Source organism: Talpa europaea (assembly GCF_964194135.1).
Source record: "Talpa europaea genome assembly, chromosome: 8".
Lineage (NCBI taxonomy): Eukaryota > Metazoa > Chordata > Mammalia > Eulipotyphla > Talpidae > Talpa > Talpa europaea.
Window position 1 is genome coordinate 29,649,009 of NC_140075.1, and position 12,147 is coordinate 29,661,155.

The window sequence follows — 12,147 nt, forward strand, 5'->3', positions numbered from 1 at the left end:
TCACACGGGGTTAGAGTAGCTTTAAATCCAGTGGCAGGTGTCCTTATAAGAGAGGGGAAAACAGAAAGATGCAGAGACAGTGGCCCGGGGAAGAAGGCCATGAGAAGACAGAGGCAGAGACTGGAGCGATGTAGCAACAAGCCAAGGGTTTCCAAGGATTTCCTTCAGCCGCTAGAGGCTACAAAAAAGCAAGGAAGAATTCTTCCCTAGAGACTTTGGGCAAGCATGGCCTGCTGTTTTAGATGTCCAATTTCCAGAAATGTTAGGGAATAAATTCACAATGTTTTCAGCCACCCAACCCTTCAGAGGTTGTTACAGCAGTCCTAGGTATCTAATACAACAGATGGTTCCCTCTATCTCAGCGTAGGCACCAGAGATAGGAAGGAGCAACCCTAAATGTTGTATCCGCAGCAAAGACTAGTAGAAAATAGGCAGAGCTAGACCTGTGGCTCCAGTTAAGCTGCTCCAGCGATCTCCCACCAAATGCAGTCACCTTAGTTGTGGCCTCATTCATGGCAGACTGAGACAAATAGTTCTTGCTGGGTCCCTCAAATTACTGATCCTGAGAATCAAGAACATAATAAAATGATAATTGTTTCATGCCACAGGGTTTTAAGAAACTTTTAATTTTGAATTAATTTTAAACTTGTACAGAAGCTACAAAATAAACCAAAAGAGTCCTATATAATTTCCACCCAGCTTCTCCTGAAGTTAACCTCTTCTGTCACCATAGTACAATGATCAAAACTTAGAAATTAACACTGGATACAATACTGTTAAACTTGTTAAAATTTCACCAGTTTTTGCATTAATGACCTTTTTATTTTCTAGTATCCTATTCAAGATTCCCATATTGCCTTTGTTTGTTGTCACAAGTCCTTTGTCTTTGTCAGTCTGTAGTGGATCCTCAGTCTTTCATGATTTTGACATGTTTGGAGAGTCTAATCAGTTATTGTGTGAAAAATCCCTCAGTTTCAGTTCATTTGATATTTTCTCTTGATTAGATAGAGGCTATGCATTTGGTCAAGGATACCGCAGAAGTTATGTGTCTTATCAGTCAGTCGCCCTTTGGTTCCCTAATGCTGATGTATCTTGTTACTGGTCATCTTAACCTGGAAAACATGCTTCAGGTGGTACTGCTGACTTTCTTCACTGTAAAGTTACTATTTTTCCTTTTGCAATGAATAAATACCTTGAGGGAGACACTCTAAGACTACACGATATCCTTTTTTCTCCTCAAAATTTGCCCACTGATTTTAGCATCTGTTGCTAGATCTTGCCTGCAGTATTTGTTACTGTATGCCACTAAATTATAGATGATTTTAAAATGCAACAGTATATAATGGGAATGATTTACATCAGCATCATGTTAAATGGTTGTCTATTTATTCACTATATAGGTGTATTCTCATTTGTTTAACTGACACCCTGCTGTTAAACATTTAGACCATTTCTTTCATTTTTTAACGATACATAATGCTGGAATAACATCCTTAGGCGGTGATTCCATTACTACCTTTTATAGTAGGCAGACATCCCCCACAGCCCCTGAGAGCTGTCCAAGCCAACTCACTAGAAGCTGTGAATGTAATCTTCTGTGGGGAAGGGTCTTTGCTTATGTGATTAAGGTAAGGATCATAAAATGAGCAGATAATCTTGGAATATGAATGTAGGGCCTAAATCCCACCACAGATATCCTTACAAGGAAGAGACAGAGAGAGATGAGTCACACAGAGGAGGAGAAGGGGATGTAAAGATGAGGCAGAGACTGCAGTGATGTGGTCTCAGCCGCAAGGATGCTGGCCACCACCCGAAACTGGATGGGGCAAGGAGCAGAGTGTCACCAAGGACCCTTGGGGGAGTGTGGCCTTACTGACACCTTGATTTCAGATTTCTCACCTCCGGAACCGTGAGAATGACTTCCAGTGTTTTCAACCACCAAATTTGCGGTCATTTGTGATAGCAGCTCTAGAAAGGGAATGCCTCTTTGAATAAATTCCTGCCAGGAGAAACTACTTTGTTAAAGGCATGGGACTGTTGAAAGATTTTTATCTATATTGACTCATTTAAAGGTTTACTCATGTAGATTCCCAGCAACATAGTATCTGAGCACTGTTTTCCTCTACCCAGACCACAGTGGGTTTTGTAATTGTGGGAAAGCTTTGTTTATGAAAATGGAATCACAATAATTTGTAATTTGTATCTCTGGTTATCAGGGAGGCTGAATATTTATTTTATGACTTATTTGTTCTTTTATAAAGTGAGGTGTTCCTTTTATTGATTTGCAGTCTTTTTTTTTTTTTTGCTAATTTTAAAAATTGTGTTTATGGAAGGGACATTGTTTTAAAAACACTGTCAATGTAAAAATAAAAACAACACTGTGAATGATTTGGGATCTAGGTTCATCCCTTTCAGATGTATATTACCACATCCTACTCACCGCCAAAGTATGCATGTTCCTTCCCCATAGTCCCTCCCCCAGCAGTAATCCTGGGCCCTCAGCTCAATCTTATGGTAAGATTGGTAGGGTTTGTTTTGGTTTCGTTGTATCTATTCCTCTACATTTCACCCATGAGTGAAATCAGACAGTGTTTGCCTTTCTTTTGAAGGACTCCTTTCCATATTAAGGGCCCGATAATTTGTCATAAATATCTAAAACATTTTTTCTAACTTTTTTTGTTTTGTGGTATTTGCTTTATGAAGTTAAATTTTTTAAATTAGTCATTTCATGTATGTTATTACTAATTGTTGCTGTGCTCAAAAAGGCCTATTTATTGAGAACATTTCTATTTATTTATTTCCTTACTGTATTTTTAAATTGAGGTAATGTTAGTACAACACCATAAATCATTCAGAGCATAGGTTCACACCTCTTCAGATGTACGTTCCCACCCCATGTCCACCATCAAGGCACTCATAGTCTTCCAGCAGAGCCCCTCCACACTGTGCTTCCCCACTCCCTACTTGTCCTTTCTGGTAGCCTCAGTTCTGCAGTTAGATCTTTAGGGTTTCATTTAGTTTGTTTTTTGTCTATTCCTTTGTTTTATTTCTCTGTATTTCACACATAAGTGACCCAGTCGGATGTCTGTTTTTCTCCTTATCTGTTTATAATCTCTTCCAGTTCCATCCATGTTGTTGCAATGGCAAGAGTTCATCTTTTTTTTTTTTTAACTGCTGAGTTGTATTCAATTATGAATATATACCACTTTTGTTCTTGAGGTAACAGTGGATTAGAACATTGTATATATTTTAGAGGTCTAGGATCACACCCTTCAGATGTATGTTATCCTGCCACATCTGCCACCAACACACCAATAGTCCACCATAGTTGGTTGTGCCTCCTCCTCACTTTGCTCTCTCTCTCCTCCCTCTGTAGCCTCAGTTCTGCTGTCAGATTTCTCAAGTTTGTTTCTGGTTTGGTTTTTTTTTTTTGACCCTTTGTTTTGTTTCTCTATTTTCCACCTGTAAGTGACACATTTGTCTTTCTCCTTCTGACATGTTTTATTTAGCACAATCTCCTCCTGTTCCATCCACGCTACTGCAAAGGCAAGAGTTTATTATTATTATTATTTAAGATTTATTTATTTATACAAGAATTGGGGTACAGGTCAGAAGTGCGGGAGGGTGAGAGAAATCACCAGAGTCAAAGTGGGAGCAGAACAGGCAGACAGACCAAAGACACTGCTGAGGGGAGCAGCGGGTGAGGCAGGAGAGGTCTGCTGCGCCATGTGGGGTTCTCCCTGGCTGGTGGGGAATCAAACCGGTGCTGCAGAGGTTGCGGGCAGCTTTGCAGCAGGGCTCTCAACCGCTGCGCCATAGGGAGCCCCTATTATTTTTCATAGCTGAGTAGTCCTTGTGTATATAAACTCCATCATCCGAATCCACTCATCTGTCGTAGGGCACTTTGTTTCTGTAGTTTGGCTATTGTAAATAGTGCTGCAGTGAATATAAGGTGTATATCTAGGAGTGAAATTGCTGGAGCATATGGTTGATCTATTTCAATCTTTTGAGAAATCTCTCTACTATTTTCCATAGAGGCTGGACCAGTCTACATTCCCACCCACAGTGCAAGAGTCTCTTTATTGCTATGTCCTTTTCAACACTGTCCCTAGTCTTTTTGATATAAGCCATTTTCCCAGGTGTGACATTATATACCATGTTTTCTTAATCTACTGTGTGTCATTGGGCATTTAGGTACTTTCTTGAAGTTGGCTTCTGTAAATAGTGCTACAGTGAACATAGAAGAGCATGTGTCCCTTCGATGAAGAAATTTTGATTGTTAATTTACTTGGAATTTATTTTGGAGTTGTATGTCAGGTAACATAGACTTTTTTTCAATCTGTTGACTAGTTATAGCAAGACTATGGTTTTTGGTAATCCATCACTTCTCTAACTCTTTGAAAGGCAAATTTTAACACTCACTGATTAGCTATTTCTAAATTTTCTATTTTGTTCCTCTAATATTTATGTCTGTACTGATGTATCATAGTATTTTGATGTATCATAGCATTTTATTAGGGCAGGTATTTTGTGGTCTTTCTCAAAAAATTTTTGGAATGACGTGTTTTTTCATAAGCCCATTTTTTTCTCTCTGAGAGTTGTTTAACAATGACTATCTTATTTAAGAAAAATAGACTCCAAATCACTTCTAAACCTATAGCTTATAAAGTGCTTTTTTACTAACTTAAATGTCTACAACCTATTGTGATAACTAGTTTAGAAAAGTATAACTTATACTTTCTTTGATGTCTGTCAGTAATTCTACAACTTCATAAAAGGTTGATACTATACCTCTTATTCCAAATCAAAACATGGACTGTGTCAGGAATGGGATTCTGAGTGTTATAGCATCTCAGAATATGTAGTTTAGAGACGGGAAACTACAAGCTGATTTCTCTAATGGATAGGGTATTTCTTAGAGGTCACATCTGCTTGTGGTTGACTGTGGGGCAAACCCTGCATGACAGGTTGCTGAATCAGAAAATCCATGTTGACCTTTTCGTATTATCCATTCCAGTCTCAGAGATCACTGCCAAAGGAATTTTTGGTAGTGCTTATTAGATGGTACGAGTTTTGTTTTCAAAAGTTCCTTCACTGAAATAAAATCCAATCTATCAAATAGATTGTTTGTGACATGGATTTTGACTTAACCCTGTGTATTTCTCTATCTCTGGAGCCGCATGACTACTATAGATCCTGTAGGCATTTATAGTAATATAGTTTATTACTAATATCCTAACATGGAAATTTGTTGGTGTTAATAAGCTCAAAACTGGAGTTATGAGAAACTTAAAAGCTATCTTTAGAGAGAATCTTTTTTTTTACATCATTGTTCATTTTTAAGCAATATTTGCTTCCCCCTCACCCCTCAGGTGTAGTCCCCATAGAGTTTCCTTCCCCACTGCACCGTGCACCTTCATCTCAGTTCCTTGTGCTCCTCCCTCTCTCCCTCTGAGCCCTCTCCCTCCTCCTTCCCTGCAGAATGTCTCTGATTTATAATTGTCCATTTTTACTTTGTTGTGTTTTGTACTGTTACTATTTTATTACACTGATGTCTTATTTGGTCCCCCTATCTGCCTGCTATAAGTGAAACCATCTGATATTTTTCTTTCTCCTTCTGGCTCATTTCACTGAACGTAATTCCTTCTAGCTCCATCCACATTGCTGTGAATGGCATGAGTTTATCTTTTTTTGATTGCTGCGTAATATTCCACTATGTATTTATGCTACATCTTCTTGATCCAGTCATCTGTTTTTGGGTATTTGTGTTGTGTCCAGGTTTTGCCTATTGTAAACAGGGCTGCAATAAACATGGGGGTGCAGGAGTTCATTTGAATCAGTTTTTGTGTCCTTTGGGTAGATCCCTAGGAGTGGAATTGCTGGGTGGTATGGTAGCTCCATTTTTAGTAGACTGAGGAACCTCCAGACAGCTTTCCATTGTGGCGGGACCAGTCTGCACTCCCACCAGCAATGTAGGAGAGTTCCTTTTTCACCACACCCTTGCCAACATTTGCTGTTGCTTGTGTTTTTGCTATGTGCCATTCTTACTGTTGTAAGGTGGTATCTCAACGTGGTTTTAATTTGCAGTTCCCTGATGATAAGGGATGTTGAACACTTTTTCCTATGCCTGTTGGCAATTTGCACTTCCTCTTCGGAGAAATGTCTTTTAAGTTCTTCTGCCTATTTCTTGCCTGGATTGTTAATTTTGTTTTTGTTGAGTCCTGTGAGTTCTTTGTATATCTTGGTGATCAGTCCCTTAATAGTTGACTGGAGTGCAACAATTTTTTTTTGAATCAGTGGGGTGGCTCTCTGTTTTGGTTAATGTCTCTTTTGCTATGAAGAAGCTTTTCAGTTTGATGTAATCCCAGGTGTTAATGTTTTCCTTGACCTTCTTTGCTTTGGGTGATGAGTCTTTAAAGATGTTACTGAGATGTATGTCTTGTAGTGCTTTACCTATATTTTCTTCTATGTGTTTTATGGTTTCAGGTCTTATGTCCTGTTCTTTTATCCATTTTGAGTTGATTTTTGTGCATGGTGGGAGGTAGTGGTCTATTTTCATTTTTTTTTTTTTTGCATGCAGTTGTCCAGTTTTCCCAGTACCATTTATTGAAAAAACTGTCCACATTCTATGCATATTCTTTGCTCCTTTGTCAAAGATCAGTTTTCCATGTAAGTGTGGTTTTATTTCTGGGCTCTCTATTCAGTTCCATTGGTCTGTGTGTCTGTTTTTGTGCCAATACCAAACTGTTTTCATTATTATGGCTTTGTAGTATAGCTTGAAGTTTGGAAGTGTGATACCTCCTGTTTCCTTTGTTTTCATCAGTAGAGCTTTGGCTATTTGTGATTTTTTTGTGGTTCCATATAAATTTCATCGGTATTTGTTCTATTTCTTTGAAGAATGTCATTGAGATTTTTATTGGAATAGTGTTGAATCTGTATATTGCTTTTGGTAGGATGGCCATTTTATTAGTGTTAATTCTTCTAATCCATGAGTACAGGATGTCTTTCCATTTCTTTGTGTCTTCTATTTCTTTTGACTATATTTTATAATTTTCTTTGTATAGGTCTTTCACCTCTTTTGTTAGGTTTATTCCCATGTATTTGACTTTTCTTGTTTTATTTATTTTTTTTTAAAAGATTTATTTATTTATTTATACAAGCACTGGGTACAGTCAGAAGCGCGGGAGGGTGAGAGAATTCACCAGAGCCAGAGTGGGGAACAGAACAGGCAGAAGGACCAAAGTACACTGCTGAGGGGAGCAGCGGGCGGCAGGAGAGAGGTCTGTGCGCCATGTGGGACCCTCCTCTGGTGGCCGGGGAGCAGCCGGGGATCGAACCGGTGCTGCAGAAGCTACGGGCAGCTTCTCAAGCCAGCGCTCAGCTGCTGTGCCACCAGGGAGGCCCGACTTTTTTTGTTTTAATTATGAAAGGGATGGTTTTCTTGATTTCTTCTTCTTTAGATTGATTGTGTATAGGAAGGTTTTTTTGTGTTTTGATTTTGTATCCTGTTACTTTACTGAACTGGTTGATTATTTTGAGTAGTTTTTCTGTGGAGAATTTTGAGTTCTTTATGTGTATTATCACATCATCTGCAAATAGTGATAGTTTTACTTCTTCTTTCCCTATCTGGATTCCTTGTATGTCTTTCTCTTGTCCTATTGCCGTGGCTGGGACCTCCAGTATTATATTGAAGAGCAGTGGTGAGAGAGGACATCCTTGTCTTGTTCCTGATCTCAAAGAAAAGGCCTTCAGCTTTTCACCATTGAGAATAATATTGGCCGTGGGTTTGTTGTATATGGCTTTTATCATGTTAAGGTACATTCCTTCTATCCTGAGAATTTCAAGGGCCTTCATCATAAACAGATGTTAGACATTGAATGCTTTCTCAGCATCTTATGATATGATCCTATGGTTTTTATTTTTCTGTTGGTTGAAGTATTGGATTACACTGATCGAGTTTCATATGTCGAGCCATCCTTGTGCCCCTGGCATGAATTCCATTTGATCGTGGTGTATTATCCCTTTGGTGCATGGTTGGATTCTGTTGGCAAGGATTTTGTTGAGGAGAATCATTACTTTACACATTGTTTGACTAGAGTCTTAATTTTAGATTTCAAATGTCTAGTCTATCATTACGTATTTCAGTGTTTATTGTGTGAAAAGCAGATGGGAGGTGAATGTAAGTTTGATATAGGAAGGACTGGGAATAAGACACTGTTCATTGAACCAAATGCCTATTGCCCTTCGTTCTTGCTACTGTCTCTGTGATTAGCTCACACTTGAGCAGTTCACTCTAATGAAGAAACAATGTTATTATATTCCTAGTTATTTCAGATTTAATTAGATTTTAATGGCTTTTTAAATGGAAAGCAAATTCCTTAGTGATATTTCCAGCTGATACTTCACATGTATTTAGCAGTCATTTATTGCCACACTTTTCTGAGTTTCAAAATCTTGAAAACTGAGAGATTGTATTTACTTGATATGAAATTATTCATCTAAATATACTTTTCACAAACATTAGGCATAATTATCTCCTTTTCCTAAAAGAGGAAGCTTTTGGAATCTTCAGTTTAACAACATTATTATTAGCAGAGTATTTTCATTGCATGTGTACAGAAATGAATATGAATTCAAGAGTTCAATTTGATCACATAGAACTGATTTTTTAAAAAGTCTCATAGTTTTAATATTGCAGCATAGCAGCATGTTATAAGATGGTGTGAAACTCTGTATCTGTCCAATTCCAAGATTTATTATTTTTCATGTTACTTACCAAACTTTGGTGGCTGTCCTTCTTAATTAAAAATATAAAATTAAAAAAATTATTTGAACACATCATTCCATCGTCTTGAATTTTAAGTGATAAAGGCTTATTAGGAAAACAAATATTCTGCTGTTTACCTCCATGATACTTTTTGTTACCATGAAAGTAAAAAGGCTTTGAAAATTGTCCGGTAGATGGCAGCATGTAGTTAAAATATGGACTTTGAAACATCTTATTTGCACTTATAGGTTCAATACACATCTAAAAAGATACCCAAATCTACTTTTTACTTTTCTTCTTATTTTTTCCTCTTTAAACAGGGAGAAAAATTCTTCAGATGAATATTTCTCTTTGTCTCTCCGAAGTCATTCACTTAATTTCTTATTTAAAGGACTGTGGGCTTGTGGCTGCTGAATGTTCAATCTGCTTTCCATGCTGCTAAACACAAAATCAATCCTATTTCCCATCTAACATTACAGATAACCAGTAGAAAAAAAATAACCACAGTGGTACTTAATGTTCAGTTGTGTAGTTTCATTTACAAATGGTAAGCACAAATGAAGCCTTGACTTCAAGAGAAAGATGAAAACCATATTAAATTGACTTTTACCACATTAGACTTTATTATCCGGAAATAATAGCCTCAGATTTACTGAGGTTTTTGAAGTAGGCAATTTTGTACTTGCTGGAGATCTCAGAAATTTTTAAAAAGTCTGTCCCTCCTTGGTTTTGAGGCATCAGTTTTATGTTTTCCTAAAGAAAGACTGTGAAAATCATTTACCATACCAGGAGTTTTTCCTTAGTGCTTAGTATTTATCTGATGGAGAGAGAATTCATTGTTCTCTGAGACAAATATACCCAGTGATAGGAGTGTTTGTTGTCAGTGTTTTTGACAGAGGGTATTCTTTTTTTTTTAAATGCAAAAGTTACAAACAAAATATTAGTAAACACAATTTGACACACAGTAAGAAAATAATACAAATGATCCAATGGGATTTATTCTAGGAATTGCAAGTCTGGTTGGGTGACCCATTATTATCATATATCACAGTGTATCAATTTTCTATGACTGATAACAAATTTGGTGACTTAAAACAACAGAAATTTATTCTGTCCCAGTTCTCACAGTCCAGATGTCCAAACTCAAGGTGCTAACAAATTGCTCCCAGTGCAGCCTGGGGTGGCAGAATCTAATTCTTTCCTTTTCTAGGTTCTGGTGTCTGTCATATTCTTTCACATTCTTGGGTTTGTGACTATTTCACTCCAATTTCTGCCTCCATCTTCACATTCCCCGCTCCTCTATGTGTATCTAACCTCCATCCTCTCTTTTATTGAGTTAATATTGATTTACAACACAGTATCTGTTTTAGGGGATGGTAGGGTAAAGCCTCATACCTGTTCAAATGTATGTTACCCTACCATGGCCACCAGGAGACTCTAAATAACCCCCACCATCGTCCATTCTCGTGCATTGGGCCCCTCCGCCCTCGGCTCCCTACCCTCTACCTTCCTCTGCAGTTAGATTTCTAGGTTTGTTTTGGTTTAGTTTTATGTTTCTTTGTTTTGTATCTTTGTATTCTGTATACGAGTGAAGTCATCCTGTATTTTTCTTTCTCCTGACTTTATTTTGTGTTTCATAATCCTCTCCAGTTTCATCCATGTTGTCACAAAAGACAAAATTTCATCTTATTTGACTGCAATGGAGTATATACCACCTCCATTTTGTGTATATACCACCTCTTCTGTTTTCTTTTTCCTTTTTATTTATTTCATTTTTCTTACATCATTATTCATTTTTGTACAATAATTGATTTCTCCCCTCGAGTGTAGTCTCCATAATTCTTCCACTATCACAGCAACCATGACCTGTCACCACAGTCCCTTGTGCTCTCCCCTCCCATGTCCATCCTCTCCCTTCTCTCTCCTTGCTGTGTGCCTTGGCTCTCTTATACACATCTATCTTCACTTCTCTGCTGTTGAGTGTTGAGGTTATTTCATAATTTGGCTCTTGTGAATAGTATTGCAGTGAATGTAGAAGTGCAAATATCTCTTCAAAGTAATGTTTTGCATTCTTTGGATTGGTATCTAAGAGTGGAACTGCTGTATCATGATATTTGTATTTTTAATATTTTGAGAAATATTGCTTTCCATACTGCTTTCCATGGGATTAGTATATGGTCCCATCAGTGCCCTGTGAGGGTTCTATTTTCTCCACACAATTTCCTGCACTTGTTTCTGTTTTTTTGAATAAGGACGTTCCCATGGTGTGAGGTAGTATCTCATTGTGGCTTTGATTTTCATTTCCCTGATGATTAGTGATGAGCATCTTTTCATTTGCCTGTGAACCACAGACACTTGCAGAAGTGGCTGTCAGAGATCTTCTGCCCGTTTTTAATGTTTTGTTTCCTTGTTGAGTTTGTGTGAGTTCTCTATAGATATTAACCTCATGTAGGATGTATGATATGCAAATATTTTTTCCCATTCAGTGGTGTGTCTGTTTTACTGATAGTTAGAAAGACATTTGTGATGGCACTTAGGATCCACAGGATAACCCATGATAATCTCTTTGTCTCTAAGTCCTTAATCATACCATCAATAAATCCTCTTGCAAATAATGTGTTATTCACAGGTCCAGACCTTAGGGCTTATCTTTGGGAGATGTTACCAGCCCCCCATTATTCACCCACTGATACTCAAGGAGTCAGATGCAGCCTATATGCGAAATACTATTCCTCCCATCCCCCAATGCTCAGAGGTCATGACAGCATCTACCTAGTCCAAAATGTCATCATTTCAAGAGTTACAGGTCACATCATCTAAATTATCCACATTAGGTATATGTGATGAGTTTATAAGACACTGGGTACTAATCACTCTGGGACAGAATTCCTTCCCATCTGTGGATCTGCGAAGCTATAAATCAAGTTATCTGCTTCTAAAGTTCAGTAATAGGCTTAGAACAATAGTTGTAGAGATTTCTGTTCTAAACTGAAGAAGACTGAAGGAAGAAAGTGGTTACCCATAGAAAGTAATTTCAAAGTATAACAGGGCAGGTTCCACTAGGTTTGAAGACAATAATCTGACAATAATCTCATAAGGGTTATTTATTTATTGATTTAGTCTTTGTCACTTTTTCCTCCTGTACTTCTAGCTCGGAATTTATAAGTGAATATAAACACAAAACAGTGTTGCCTTAACCAGATGTCTCAGTATCTGTGAATACTGTAAATACTTTTCTGTCCAATTCAGTTGCATATTTCTGCTCTTGGGTGTAAAGATGAACTATTCCAGGAAAACAGGGTAGTTGCTTTCTGCTCTGATTGTAGAGGAGTGAGAGAAAAATCCAGTGTGCCATGAGCACAGTTAAAGATGTTTGGTTT